Source organism: Haliotis rubra, unplaced genomic scaffold, assembly GCF_003918875.1.
Source record: "Haliotis rubra isolate DU_JTF1 unplaced genomic scaffold, ASM391887v1 Scf520, whole genome shotgun sequence".
Lineage (NCBI taxonomy): Eukaryota > Metazoa > Mollusca > Gastropoda > Lepetellida > Haliotidae > Haliotis > Haliotis rubra.
The window spans coordinates 112,501-129,677 of NW_025767214.1; the positions used below are offsets into that span (position 1 = coordinate 112,501).

General features: G+C 39.5%; 1 long non-coding RNA gene across 1 annotated transcript in view; it reads right to left on the reverse strand.

Moving 5' to 3' along the window:
- LOC124252680 overlaps positions 1-17,099 on the reverse strand; it is a 22,174-nt gene extending 5,075 nt beyond the window's left edge. The window contains exons 1-2 of the long non-coding RNA XR_006892000.1: positions 17,025-17,099; positions 8,965-8,971 (exon numbers count right to left, since the gene is read on the reverse strand). This is a non-coding gene — a long non-coding RNA (uncharacterized LOC124252680). The remainder of the gene's footprint in view (positions 1-8,964; positions 8,972-17,024) is intronic.
- Between the last annotated feature and the right edge of the window lie 78 nt (positions 17,100-17,177).

The following is a 17,177-nucleotide window of genomic DNA, read 5'->3' on the forward strand; positions in this document are numbered from 1 at the left end:
AGTAATGTTACCATTATATGCACACGCGCACACGCGCGCACACGCACACGCACACAACTACACACACATAAACACACAACCACAAACACACAACCACAAACACATACAGACACATAACCACACACAGAGACACACAACTGTACACACACAGACACACAACTACACGCATACACACAAGTACACATATCGACACACAACTACGCACAAACACACAACTACAAACACAAACATACAGACACACAACTACACACACAACTACAAACATAGACACACATCAACACAGACACAGGACCACACACACATCTACACAAAATTACACACAAACACACAACTATGCACAGACACACAACTGTACACAGACACAAAACTACACAGAGACACACAACTACACATATAAACGCATAACACACACACAGACACACAACTGCACACAGACACACAACTAAACACACAGATACACAACTAAGCACATATACACACAACTAAACACAGAGACACACAACTACACACACAGTCACACAACTAAGCACATCACGCCGAAGACCCGGGTTCCCGGCCGTGATATTGCTGGAATACTGCTAAAAGCGGCGTAAAACTAAACTCCCTCACTCTTTATACACCATGTACACTCTTGATTTGTAAACATATAGGGATAGGGATATCGGGGTACCGACCTATAATGAAAATAACATTGCGTTTCATTGAAACAAAACGTCCAAGCTAAGGTGATTCTCTAGTGACTGGGCTTTCATTCACACAGTGTTTGCATCAGTAATGTTACCATTATATGCATACATCTTTAAAGAAGCGCACGCGCACGCTCACGCGCACCCACACACGCACACACGCACGCACACACACAACCACAAACATAACCAAACACACAGACACACAACTGTATACACACAGACACACAACTACACGCATAGACACCAAGTACACATATAGACACACAACTACGCACAAACACACAACTACAAATACAAACATACAGACACACATCTACACACACAACTACAAACATAGACACACATCTACACAGACACAAGACCACACACACATCTACACAAAATTACACACAAACACACAACTATGCACAGACACACAATTGTGCACAGATACAAAACTACACACAGACACACAACTACAGACATACACACAACTAAACACACACACAACTTAGCACATATACACACAACTAAACACAACCACACAACCACACACACAGTCACACAACTAAGTACATATACACACAACTAAACGCACATAACTGCACACATAGACACACAACTACACACAGACACACAACTAAACACACACAACTAAGCACACATACACACAACTACACACAGCTACACAGCTACACACAGTCACACAACTAAGCACATATACACACAACTAAACGCACATAACTGCACACATAGACACACAACTACACACATAGACACACAACTATACACACAGACACACAGCTAAACACACAGGCACACAACTAACACACAGGGACACAACTAAACACACAGGCACACAGACATACAAGTAGACACAGACACACAATTACACACAGACACAACTACACACATAGACACACAACTATACACATATACACACAGCTAAACGCACATGAACACAACTACACACACAGACACACAGCTAAACACACAGGCACAGAAACGAACACACAGACACACAACTACACACATAAACACACAACTATACAAATAAACACACAACTATACACAATAGACACAACTAAACACAATAGACACACAACTACATACTCACAAACACACAACTAAACACACAGACACACAACTAAACACAGAGACACACAACTAAACACATAGACACACAAGTACACACAGACACAACTACACACATAAACACACAAGTACACACAGACACACATCTAAATACATAGACACTCAACTACACACAACTACACACAGACACACAATCTCACACAGACACACAACCACACAGGAAGTCATTGAAATACAAAACATACAACCATGTATTCATACAACGTTCAAAACAACTTGAACAAAACTCTCCTCACTCTGTTGAAGTAACACCGAATGTTTATTAAAGGCCATCATGCAAAATCATACATAATAGGCATGTGTATCAACGAAAAATATTCCTTCTGTTGAGTGTTATATTTTACATAGACACACAAGTACACACACAGACACAACTACACACATAGACACAACTATACACACAGACACACAACTAAACACACAGACACACAACTACGCACATAGACACAAAACTACACACAGACACGGGCGTCCGTGTCTTATGTAGGGATTCGCAGTCATGTTCCTGGCATCCCTAGCTAGGCGTCCAGGCGTCCGGGCGTCCGTGTCTTATGTAGAGAACCTTCAGTAAAAGGCATCTTCACGAGGCAGGATGGCTACCCATCCTCATGGAAGTCTGGTTTCCATCTTGGTCCTTTCAAACTGACATGGGTCGCCTTAATCGCAGCCACCAACTGATGACAAGCATTTCGTGGGAGGAGTCATTAAATGTTTTCCGCTGCCTTGGCTGATGTTCGTCTCTGATTGATACTAGTGAACCCAATACTAACCCAAGCTTACAAATCGTTGAACAATATTAGCTAGGTTTGCTTCAAAACGACGTAACTGTCATCAGACACGATGAATGTGGAGTGTTTGTGATCAGGAGTCAGAAGCAAGCGTGCTGCAACCTTCAACAATCACATCATGTATTTCATGAACAGTTTCCTTTGTAACGGCAATTGAGGAATTCCCGATCTGGAATCTTCTATGAGGTTCTCTTAAACCCTTCGGCTCCACAACTCCCCCCCCCCCCCCAACAGCATATATGATAATAATAAAGAAAATTAAAATAATTAAAAACAAAACAAACAAACAAACAAAAAAGACAAGCGAAGGTTACGGAAAGGGGCGAGTGGTGACGAATGTTTTCGAAGCTGAATTTAAAACGCGTATGTAGATGATAAGATGAGAATTATTCAAATGTACTTTTTCATGTCTCTACATAAAGATGACGTACCTAGGAAATCCAACTTACATGTTACTTGACAACATAAACGCATCCAATTTGGCCTTATCCTCCAACGACTGTACCGTAAGTAGTTTCTGGTTAATGGCGATGCAGACATCCCTGGCATCTGCATGTTTCTCTGCCGGAAGCACGACATAACTGGCCGCTACAGCATAGTACCGAATTAACAAACCACTTACATGTATCAGATAAAATTATTCTATGTAGGAATCACATAGTTAATTCCATATAAATGAATGTTAATTATGTTCGTTGTATAAGCCGCACTGACTGAGTGACTGAGTGACTGAGTGAGTGAGCGAGCTTAGTTTTACGTCGCCTTTAGCAATATTCCAGCAATATCACGGCTGGGGGACACCAAAAATGGGATTCACACATTGTGCCCATGTAGGGAATCGAACCCGGGCCTCCGGCGTGATGAGCGAACGCCTTAACCACTAGGCTACCCCCAACCGCCCCGGCGCCCAAGAGCTGGATATGGATAAATCAGACTAAATCAAGGAAGGACTTTCCTATTTGAAACAAGTGGAACTGAAACAAGTGGATTATCAAAACCTGAAAGGATCTGCATATTTTTCAAATTCAGTCAAATAAACGCTGTACACCACTATCACACATGTTCTTTGATTTACTCATTCCTTAACCCATGTGGCATTTGTTACATAACCTGCTGACCAGGTGTATGCTATGGTTTCATCTGATCCCGGAAAACTTTCCAACGGTAGCAAATGTAATGTGAAGATATATGAAATGCCAGACAACCTCAGACAACAGCAGTGTTAAAGTTTGGGATCGGACAATTTGGTAACTGGACATCCATATGCAATTCGTTTGGCGATCCCTTTCATTAATTATTTCTGCCTCGTCTGTTTCAACGAGCATCGTGTTTTCAAACTACGTTAGGGCAGAAGTGCAGGTCATGTTCAAATTTGTCGCCGTCAGTATCAAAATGTTGTCCGAAGCAATTCCCTAGTTCGGCTTCCATCATGAGTTGTTTGTTTTTTGTCAAGACGAACTCTTGACTTGCCTCTGCATGTGTTTATGATGGTAAAATGAGGCTTTTCACCTTTTCCAGAATACTTGGTCTCACTGCTTGATAGCGGTTCATCGACACATGGATAGGATTATAGCCGGACTCGTACAGTGGATGTCATGATAAATAGATAAATAGCAAAGACTGATACACGTTACCCGCCCTGGAGGTTTTACAAAATCATCGTACCATGTTTGCATTTATCGGCTTTAAAAGGCAGGAGCAAAAGCTGAAATGACCGATTGATATGCACGAGGATCAACCCTGATTCATGAACGGGGTAGTGTGGGAACTGGCAGATGTGCCAAAAGCACTTTCGATATATAGCGACGCTGAATATATATCAAAATACTTTAATAACTAAAAGTTATAAGACTTGAAAGCATAAAACAGCACATATTGTTCAAATCGTAAATACACTTTCAATAATTATTCATGAAGTTAAAAGAATGTGCCAAAAATATGTGACTCAAACAATTGTAATCATTTTATAGCAATGTCATTTGAACCTATACATGCACCGAATGGTTCGTTCTTTTAGATACAGGTTTGGATATTATTATTAACAACGTACCGAATAAAAATACATGAATTCCATAAGAACATAGCACTATAAATGGTTAGCTGCTGGAAGGCGGCTTGTGTACTCTTCATGTGGAAATGTTGATGAGTTAAAACCATGACGAAGGCTAATGGTTGAAGTTTCGATGGTATTTAGATGGTATCAATACTAAATTTCATGTAAATTGTTAAAAGGCGTGTCTTGTAAATAAAATACATGTATGATCTTCATCATGGAATGTGAATGAAAGGGTCATCTAATCCCATCAATAAACTGTACTTGTCCTCTGTGACATCAAGTAGCGGTCTCAAGTTCTTGTCCAAATCGTTCCTGATCCTGGAGTGTAGGTAAATGACGCAATAGAGTAGCTACACCGCCGATGGAGGCAAGGGAGTCAGTGTTCACTCCGCCTGTGGGGGGAGGAGAGTACACCCCGCCGATGTAGGAAGGGCTGTCTAGCTTGATGTCGCTCATGCTGCACACCATGATGGGCTCGTTCCTGAGGCCGGCGTACTTGTCTGTTTGATCCTCGGGGTTAGTTGGTCCCCAGCTGTCCGTGGGGCTGAATGCTTTCAGCTGAAAGGAACGGGAAAACCATGATTATATAATTTATGAAATATCTAAGAATATGATTTAATATATGTCCTGTACTTACACCAGGATTGTATGTGTACAGTCTCTAATGTTAGGGGCGGGTGGTTAAGGAGGCACGCCTTAAATGTGAGTGAGTGAGTTTAGTTGTATGCCGCACTCATCAATATTCCAGCTATATTGAGGCGGTCTGTAAATAATCGTGTGTGGACCAGACAATCCAGTGATCAACAGCATGAGCATCGATCTGCGCAATTGGGAACCGATGACATGTGTCAACCAAGCCAGCGAGCATGGGTTACTGAAGATCAATTCTAACCCAGATCTTGAGACGGATGAGGTCATCACTGCTGTAGACGGTTTTTCAGACGGGTTAAATATACTGAAGAAACGGTTTAACCAGTCAGGGATTGAGATGAAGGGGATTATGTTGAAAACTAATAAATTACAATTTTCATATAGATCGCATATTAGTTAGGCAGGCCGGAAACGTTTGGGACACCCCTCGTATTTTGATAGTTGATCAGCCAAAGCATCCTACTGTCCGTCTGAACTAAGTGAGGTGAGGTGAGGTGAAATTGTTTTTAACGTTGTGCTTGAGAATATTTCGCTCATATGACGACGTGCATGCGTGTGTATGTGTATGTGCGGCTGCTTGTACTAGCCGAGACTGAAGCTGCTTTTATAGTGCTAGCCCACTGAGATACCATGCCGCAGTGAAGCATTAATACCCCACTCAGACACATTTTACCGACGCCGAGCCGACCAGTCCTTGTTGTATCCATTAATGCCGAGCGCCAGGCAGGGACCAACAAGTACGATATTTTAAAGTCTTTTGGTATGACGCGGTCGGGGATCGAACCCGCGACCTTCCGCTCTCCGGGCGGACGATCTAACCACGAAGGCGGTCTGAATATAGATATAAGTTACAGTGATATGGTAACAATATTTCTAAATATCATAAGTGGCAAATTGACTGAAGCGCTCGTATATCATATTTGGTTGTTATGTGATATGAGATCCTCTCCTGGTTGTTTACAGCAAAAGACAGGCGCGTAGCTACCATCATAAAAAATTTGGCCAGTTGTATTTTGTGGCAGCAACATATTTTGACCCATTTTTCTATATCTACTCTTTTGAACCAACCCTGTATTTGAAAGTACAATTTTAAATTTCTCATTGACCGTGTGCGGTTATTTATCGACCAAAGTTTCTTTCAGATTTCATTGATTATCTGTGTTTCAATTTGAGAAGCAACTACGGAAACATGTCTACCAGTGTTCATTAAACACCTTCACAGGGGTAGCCAAGAGATATCCATGACCTCGTGTTGCAAGGTATTTTATTGTCTCAGATGTCAGTTTTCACATGATACAAAGGGAACAGTTTTCTGATGTATATTTTACGTAAGCGTGCGCTTGAGAATGGATACGCAGAATACCGACTCAGACCCGGCTAGTTAACACCGAGCACCAGGCTGGGTACCAACGTTTAACGTCTTTAGGATCCGCTGCCGAGGATCGAACCACCGACCTTCCGCTCTCTGCGGAGACACATTATCCACTGGATCACGGCGGTTCCTCCAGGTACAAATTGTCTTTTCACCTGTCATTTAATGCGAGTATGGTTTTACGCCGCTTTTAGCAATTCTCCAGCAGTTGTTGTAAGGGTGGTGTGTGTGTGTGTGTGTGTGTGTGTGTGTGTGTGTGTGTGTGTGTGTGTGTGTGTGTGTGTGTGTGTGTGTGTGTGGTGTTGTTTGAAGCCCATATCTGCCATTTTCTTTTTATGACGTAACATAGGTGTGACCCTTGTGTGACCCATCCTCCTTCGGGAGTCCCATACCGGTGTGTGTGTGACCTTCAGGTTGACCTTATTTTACAACAATGTAACGAGCTGACACTGTCAGTCTTGATGTTATGACTAAGGCATTAATGGCTAATTTTTCCCAAAACAATGACTTGAAACAGATATTGATTCAATCCTACCCTAAACCGTTAGCTGTGTAATAGTCAGCTTCCGTTGTTTAAAGGTCAGACTGTAATCATGAGTACATGGCATGGATAATGTTCAATGTGATGTTGAATGTATGCTGACAAGTGGTCAGCTTCCATTATGTAGGGAAACAAGTGTCTGACCAGAATTAAAGACAGGAAATAGTAAGCAGTTGAGGACTGATGGTCATTGAATATCTCAAGTAGTTTGATTGTACAGTGATGAAATGATTTAGCATTTGTCATATATATTACTGAATAAGAAAACAAACATGTTCTCCTGTAAAACTTTCCAGTGCTTTTACTCAAAATTTTAAAACTTTTACTCTCAAATTGCAAACATAAAGAAACCCATCTTATGTCCATGTTTATGAGACTTATTTGACATCATGTGACACATAGGCTACTCACATGCCGTTAGCCGCTCTTATTTCACAGACAGTACAATGAAATACTGGTGTAAGCTTCTTGTGACTGTATCGTGTGGGGTATGAAGAGGTTAGGACCTCCTGCTGTTAAGAATTGTATTGTAGCTTAAATAGTCCCCTTGCATTACTAACCTTTCAAGTGCAATGTACAGTGGCATGTTCAATGACATGAATGGATTCATAGCAAAAAAATCTATTAATTATCCTTATATTATTTGAATCTTAATTCTTGGTTCAGATGAAGCGCGAAATCATTACAGGTTACACACCACCAAATGTTTTCCCATAGACTTCTATAGTAACCGTATATCTTTTTTAAAAATATCCAGGCTATCAACAGCCATTCCATGTACACATGGGTACACTCTGGCCTTTACACTACCATAAAACAAAATATCAGGCCAACTTGTCCGGCTCGTTTTGCGAGCACAGGAAGCTTAACACATCAACCCCAGTTCCGCACCAAATGTCACCTACTGGAAAATATCTGTACACACAATAAGCATAAGTGATGATGATAAAAATGACAGCACTAAATACTTAAAATTGTGGTCAGTTTTAATTACTGGTTGGATGTGCTTTTAAAAAACATAACCATCTTACACTATTTCATCCAATCACAGCTGTCACATGTCTCTGTCTCTCTTCACTTGTTACGGCTCTCGCGCAGGGAGCATGTGATACTGATTTAGTGTAGTGGAACCATTATGGCGCAACTGCGCCTCCATGTTTTTTTTCTGGTTTGCCTCTCCAGTTTAGATTATCGGCCTTTGTAGGCAGACAGAGGGCGCTTGGCAGTTACTTCCTGACAAGATTGAAAGTGTGGTGAGGGACAAGTGCATTTGAGCTGCAATTATGGCACAAAATGACATAATTGACATATTTTGAGACCATAATGTGTGTAAGTTCTGCAAGGGGTCCTCTGTTTCGAGGGGGTAGCGCCCAAAATGTGACATCATTTGGGAACTTGCGTGTAACCATAGCCTAATTGGAGGTTTCGTTGACATTTATAACCACTCACCATAATGCATGCGTACCGATGTGAATTGACGCTTGGATGGTGCAAAACATGGTTTTTTGGCTACTAAAAGAATATTTGTAAAATAGGGCCGTAATATCCATTTTGTAAATGACTTTAGAAATGCCCAGAACATGTATTACATGAAAAGGGCAGCAGGGTAGCCTAGTGGTTAAAGCGTTCGTTCGTTACGCTGAAGACCCGGGTTCGATTCCCCAGATGGGTACCATTTCTGTAATATTGCTGGAATATTGCTAATAGCGCCGTAAACCTAAACTCATTCATACACTCACTCTTACATAAAACGTTTTGAAAACTTAAACTTTTAAAGCTTAAATCTTTTAACTCGTCATAATCAGTTCTACAAGGTTTTGATGTAATCGTATTATACCAGTGTTAAATGCCTAACATTGTTTCGATATTTCTAAAAACAGTCATTTTTCGATTAATTCACCAATTCGCCAAAATACCACCAATTTATCTGTGAAAGAAAAATAGGTGAATATTAATTCACCCTGCTTCATTAAGACAACCTTTCGGTTGGTACTTGGAAAGCTTTCGATCCCGTTTTGTAAAGTATACATTATTGAATATAATGATATTGAAAAGCGTTTTATTCATTCGTTTCTTGGTAAACTGTTTAAAACAATACTCAGATAAAAGAATACATAGCACACACACGCACGCACGCACACACGCACACACACACAAATCATTCAACGATATCTACCCTTGATTCTCAAACTATTTACCAGGAATTTTCACTCTTTTCTTCTGAACATCGTGAACACCACTTAATGTATTACCGTTTACCTTTCGGGTCACTGGTTTACAAATCATATTCACAATCTTATTCATTTGTGCTGAGTTGTTTAGTCATTATTTACACGTACTACTCGGCTATACAGTCAAACATAACACTGGACAACCGGAACCAATACAGAATATAATGCCCTCGTCTACATTGATAGGCACTGGATTAACATAGGTTCCCCTTGCTCTTGTACTTCATTCAATAATACGCTGGATTTTTGGAACATAGAGACCTCAGCACAATTGAATAAATTAACGTACTTCGGCGGTAGACTATACAGTGATATATTAATCTGTTCAAAGCCATTTCAACCCTCCTCAGGAAATCGAAGTAGGCATAAATATGTTACATGAAATTACACTAACTACCCGTTAACCTCCTTTGGTTGTCAGTCCAGGTTGGAAGAGGTCATTATTCGACAATGTCGTATTAGCCATTCGATACATACTCCTGAACATATATTAAAAGGTGAAGATCCTTCATTTTGTATATCTTGTGATGAGTGATTGCTTGACTGTATTGATTTTTCTATCACAAGGAAGGACTTCTTCAAAGTTCATCCATGAAGGATCTTTTAAATAATGATCCTTTCTATTTAATTATTTTGTAAAAGGAATAAAATTGATTGAAAAAATTATATTAAAATGTCTTGTAAGCACATAATTACTATTTCATGTTTGATAGATTAATTTAACGGGTGAGATTGTTAGTGTCGGTTTGCTTGTATGGTAAACCGTTTTCATTGTCAATTTGTAACTTGCATGTATTTCAGTCTCGACATGACTGTAATACTGCCGATGTGACTAAAACACTTAACACACCCATCTGACTGATGAAAAATGTAATATGCTTATAACGTGCCTATTTGAAGAGCAAGATATGATATATACTATTCCCAAAAAGAAACGCATAACCCAGAAAACTGTTTCGAAAATGTTGTATTTTTAAACATGTATAACTCGTCCACAAATAGAGTTTAGTACATGATATTTTACATCAGTTTAGAAGAAGGTCATGTCCATACAACCAAGTGGATAATTTTAGTTAACGGAGACGCTGAGCGCGATGGCGACGACGTAGCACGGTCCCGATGTCGGGTCTCCTGGCTCTCAGTCCAATCTCTCTCAACCTGTTCCGTACCGTTTGACCGGATATCCACCGAAGTCCAGGCACCCTGGCTGTTGTGCTTTCACCCGTGGCAGTACGATCACGCAAATGTAGTACCCGGATGTACCGATCTTGGACTGCAGTGGTGACTCGAGGTCTGCCTGTACGGGGACCGTCATTTGTTATACCTGTTTGGTTGCAACAAGCTGCAGGCCGTGATATCATGCTCAGACTAACATTCAGACGCCTGGCAACAGAAGATTGATAATCTCCAGCGTACATTCTTTCAATGGCGAAGTTCCTTTCGCAGCGTCAAGACGTGGCGTAATGATTTGACCTTGAAACTTCTTCAAAACGAATGTCGATTTCCGAAAGTAATCTGGATTTTTATAGCCAGGCAGTGCATGCTCTTTGCTGCACAATTTCAACTGGAAGGTGATTTTGTTGCGTTGTGAGTGCCTTGTAAGAAATCTCATCAAAATCAACATTTTCAGGTAAAGTCGATTTTTGACTTTTACAATTGTGTACAATCAGGTTATCAACACTTTTGTTACATATTTTGACGAATGTTTGAACACAATAGGTAATTAATAAATTTATAAGAATACAAAATGCCTATGCGTTTCATTTTTGGGACAGTATATTTGAATATGACATGTGTTGTGGGTTGATATAATGTACAATCCAATGTTCGATTCTGACTGTATAATAAGCAGGTGTTTTGGATCACTATCTTATCGTGATGACATCCCTCACAAACTCATGCATAGGACCACAGGGGTTCGAATCACTGTTTGGACAATAATTTAGAAAAATAGAAAATTAGATTTTTGTAACCGTATATTGTTTTTATATGTTATGAGTAACTTATATTTAAAATGTGAAGAAATGGATTTTTTAAGAAAATTCTCGCACCACACTTATTACATAAAATACACAAGGGGTGACACTCGCGATGCTAAAAGCCTGATCGAAAACTGGAGAGCCCGACTATTTAACGTGCGTTCAATCAAACCTTACGTTTTTCAAAAAACAATGGCTTGAGCTTGTAGATTATTCGTTTGGCCTGCTGCTCATCGTGTTCAGTTTGTCTAACTGCATTTCATATTTGACCACTCACCCTCGCATTAACACTACCCTCCGTTTTTGAACAAACGTCTGGCCGCCCTACGGTAAACATCGACACTGTCCGAAAGTCTCGGAATAACTCGGAACACAAAACCGCTCTCATTGGTCAATTTCCACGTGTGCGGGGAAAAACAACAAACAAACATGGCAGACAGGGCAGTGAGAGGGGCCATCGATGGCCATGCATAATCTGTTGATTTTGGGCCAAGCGGGCACAAGCAATTATCGAGGAAAGGGAAACGAGTGAGGACTACTATACGGCGACAACTGGGCTGGCAGCCGCTAATATCGATGGGGTTACGCTCCATCGTTTCACATGTATTTGTCAGTTATTTTTTTAATATTATCAAGCTTATTTCCTCCATATAAATAGTGTGCGTTATATATACCAGTATACATTTGTGCCTTCAATGAGTTATGACACGTTTATATTTTTTCGCTTAAAATGTCAGTCAATTTTACATTCTTCGGTATACATACGGAAAATGTACTGTCAGATGGGCAAAGCTACGCAGGTGTTATATTTTCTTACATAGCACATACTCATTTTGGAACATCATATTTTCATAACATAGTACCAAAAAATCCTAAAGTCATAACTGGAGGTACGAAATAAGAATGTATAATATTTAAAGTGTATAAAATTCACAATGACATAATTGGCATTGCATAAGGATTTGATAACAAACATCAGCCACACATAATGACAGAGGTAACCCAACAAATTGATTTTGTATGTGAATTAATTGTAAACTACATCTGATTATGAATAGTTTTTATATAAATGTAGTTTAATTTTGTGTTTGTGAAAGTGTTCCAGAAATTTGGATAAATTGTTTCACCTGAAGGAATTCATAATATTTCACAATTGTTTGCAATCAACAATGCAATTTTTGTGTGTGGATAAACTCTACTCTTTTTCCACCATCATTTGTTATATCGTGTACAACAATACTAGCAATATTAAGAACTGTTGGAGTTATGAAATATTCATGACAAATTAAGAGTTTTAGAGAAATGGGAAATAAATATGTAAGTAAAGATTCAGTTTTGATATGGTAATTGTGTAATCTATCATTATAGACCATGAAATGCATTGACCCAAAATTATTTGATTGTTTTATTAATTTTGAGACCATCCATAGGGTTTATCCAGGAACAAATAGGAACAAATATAATTGGGTAAGGAAAACTATTTGATAGATGAAAAGATATCTTGATATCCACTATCATTCCCTGGTAAGGGGTTAGAAGGTTGGAGGGCAGTAGTTTCTTATATTAGTACCAACAAAAGTATTTTTAAGATTGGATAAAGCTCAGAATATTGTTTTGTTTCCAGATTCACCAACAGTCAGGTATTGTGCACATATTATCAAGCATCTCTCCATGTTTTGAAACTAACCTCTTTTCAACCTGCCTCATGTGACGAAATAAGGAAAGTGTTCTTGAAATGTCCAACTAAGTCCTGCTCATTGGATCCATTACCGACTTGGCTTCTGAAACTTGCAGCAGATGAGATTTATACTACTATAACACAAATTGTAAATCTCTCACTGACAAGTTGTGAAGTTCCTCCATGTCTGAAGGAAGCACTCATAAGACCCCTCCTGAAGAAACCTAGTTCAGATCCTGATACTTTAAAGAACTACAGGCCTGTGTCGAACCTCACGTTTCTATCTAAGCTCATAGAGCGTGTAGTAGCCAGTCGTCTCCAAGCTCATCTCAAGACTGGAAACTTACACGAGACTATGCAGTCAGCCTACAAGTTAGGTCACAGTACGGAATCTGCTCTGATACGTGTCCAGAACGATTTGCTAATGTCTGTCGACTCTGAAGGTGGAGCTGCGTTAGTGCTACTAGACCTCTCAGCAGCGTTTGACACCATCGACCATTCCATTCTGCTGTCCCTCCTGGAGACTCGTGTCGAAATTACTGGAGATGCTCTGAAGTGGTTTGAGTCGTACCTATGCAACCGATTCCAATCTGTAATCATCGACGGCAAAGAATCACAGAAGCAGAAGCTTGTATACGGTGTGCCACAAGGCTCGGTATTAGGTCCCATACTATTCACCTTGTATACCCTACCTGTAGGAGACATTGTCAGAAAATACAATCTGGGATTTCATCTATATGCCGACGATTCCCAGATCTACATGGGTTTCCGACCTTTCCACCCATCCTCTGTTGCTAATGCACAGGCGACCATCGTAGATTGTGTCAAGGAGATCCAGCACTGGATGTCCACGCACTTTCTCCAACTCAACGCCGACAAGACAGAACTTATTATCTTTGGATCCAAATATTTGCTTTCAAACTTTCAGTTCCCACCATTGAAACTTGGTGACAGTTCTCAAGCAAGGAATCTAGGTGTGGTTTTGAGTCATCCTTGTCATCTGAGCGACACATCGATGCTGTATGCAGGTCATGCTACTACCATCTTAGAAACATCAGCTTGATCAAGAAGCATATTGGTACGGATGCAGTGAATACACTAGTTAATGCGTTTGTTACATCTCGCATGGACTACTGCAATAGTCTATTGTATGGGGCATCGGAATACTCACTCTCCAGACTCGAGAGAGTGCACAACAGTGCAGCCTGAGTAATCACCAACACCAGACGACGAGATCACATCTACCCGGTCTTACAAGACCTCCATTGGCTACCAGTGAGACAACGTATCCAGTTCAAGATCCTGGTGTTTGTCTTCAAATCGCTGCATGGTCTAGCTCCTGAGTATATCAGTGAACTCCTATCAACCTACACTCCAGGGAGAGATCTTAGGTCAAGACCATCAAGAGCACTGGATGTTCCTATGAATAGGAAAAGACACTATGGAGATAGATCGTTCTCCAAAGCCGGTCCCTGGCTTTGGAACCGTCTTCCTCGGCACATTCAGAAGAAAATTGTCAATCTCGACCAGTTTAAACGACAACTAAAAACCCACTGTTCAACACAGCCTTCGCCTAAGCGCCTTTGAGCAATATGTTCGAACAGGCGCTATACAAATATTAACTTTATTTATTTAACTTTTTTTATTATATTACTAATGGGGTAAGGAAATACAGGAATGATTAAGAAGTTGAAATTTATTTCATATATGACCGACTCGCTAGATGATATTTAGAATTGATATTTAATGGTTTCATTGTTGATAATGGTTGAGGTCTTTGACTTGATCAGTCACAAGTATTTCTATAAGAGTTTTTCAAATTTTAGAAATTGTACTATACAAGGGAAAAGTTAATGATAATACATTGCCAACATGAAAGTGTCAGCATTTAATTATTCTTAAAGTCAATTTTCATAGGATATTATCATTTTCAAGAGATTGTTAAGATGGGATTTAAAGTATGTGGTAGCATAAGGTATTTGTTTATTATCATCATATTTCAGAAGTTAATATACCTGGACGATTTTGAATTATCTGTTTTGGTGAAATGTACTATTGAATAAAAGTATCAACATGTGAACTGTTTGTGTGTTTTTTTTTATTATACTGTGGAAACTGTATGAAATATTGAATATTAAATCAACAATCACAATGAATTGATAATTGGAAGTCACTGAATATAACTGAAAATGTTGTTGACCTATCATATGACATTTATAATCTGAAAACAATCCATGAATTTACAGAAGTTAAATATTTTCCGCTAAATGCATGCTTGATATTTTTATAAGGCTGTTAGATTTTCATGCTGTATGCACTATGTGCACAATTTTATTGCATTTAACACCTAAAATAATTTTACTCACCATGAAAGAATTTCTAAAACCATGTTCGAGTTTTCCAAACATATCAACTGTCAAAACAATATTCCGCAATAATCGCACACGTGGAAATTGACCAATGAGAGCCGTTTTGTGTTCCGAGTCATTCCGAGATTTTCGGACAGTGTCGATGTTTACCGAAGGGCGGCCAGACGTTTGTTCAAAACGGACGGTAGTGTTAATGCGAGGGTGAGTGGTCAAATATGAAATGCAGTTAGACAAACTGAACACGATGAGCAGTAGGCTAAACGAATAATCTACAAGCTCAATCCATTGTTTTGTGAAAAACGTAAGGTTTGATTGAACGCACGTTAAAATAGTCGGGCTCTCCAGTTTTCGATCAGGCTTTTAGCATCGCGAGTGTCACCCCTTGTGTAATGAGTGTGACGGGAGAATTTTCTAAAAAATCAATTTCTTCACCGATTTCGTTCACATTTTAAATATAAGTTACTCATAACATATAAAAACAATGTACGGTTACAAAAATCTAGATTTATATTTTTAAAAATTATTGTCCAAACAGTGATTCGAACCCATGTGCATAGGACATCGTGCTTAGATGCCATCTGGAAGTAGGAACACGCCGTCTAAACACCGCACGTTATCAATATAATTTCAAATCGGCTGAATTTAATATTGCTGGTCTCTCACATGGTGAAACATTTGTGAAATCAGAAGAAATGTTCATTTAAGATAAGAGAGATAAGTGGGTTGAAGACTACATGTATCCGTTTGCGGGAGAATTGATGGGGACATAAAATAATGTTTCTTCGTTTGTGTTGAGTTAAGAGATTCAGGACACTTATACCAATAATTAATCGAATCGTTAACCAAAAATGAAAAAATTGTTGGCAGTGTTAAAATGGACATTATGGTTTGTGGCAAGACCTAAACAATTTTCCATCGTTTGATGGCTATATATACAGCCTGTTAGGTATAACTGGGGAAAAAATATATTGTTAAAATACTTTAATGCGACTTAAATCAAGTAAACGGAAATCGAGTTTTTTCAAATTCCGAACTCACGAAATACATTTGATTGGAACTGGAATAAGGTTTCAAAATAAAATACACAAAGAAAGTTTTGAGCACTCATAAAGATTTATATAAACACATAAAATATCATCGCTTCAGGAATGACCTTCGATAGTTTTTAGCAAAATATTCTCGAAACCGAGTCCGTTTACATTTTGCTGCTATAGATTCCATGGTTGTCAGAACCGTACTTGGCGGGTGGTTTGTCCTCGGTGTTGGCACTGATGCTGTCCAAAGCGTGTCCGTCAGGAACCTCGGCACTGGCCGAGTATCTTCCTGTCCGGTTTTCCTGTCCGGCAGGTCCCCAGCTGGGTGTTGGGACAAAGGCCTTCCTCTGAATAGACAATAATCGCCATGCTAGAGGGATGCTACGTAATTTGAGTCAACATTTCAGCAAAAAGGCGAAAATCCTGCACCCTGTGGGATGTCGTCATCTCATGTCAAGAAATGTGTCGTTACGTTCGTCCAGTAGAACGGCCCTTCGATGACTGGTTTTATGATATAGATTTATTTTGGTTAATGTTTAGATTGTTCTCGTCACGGTATGGCTGAAATATTGCCGATGGGACGTTAGATATAAACTCACCCAGTCACCCAAATAGAACGACTTAATTTAAATATAATAAAACAGCATCGTAACTG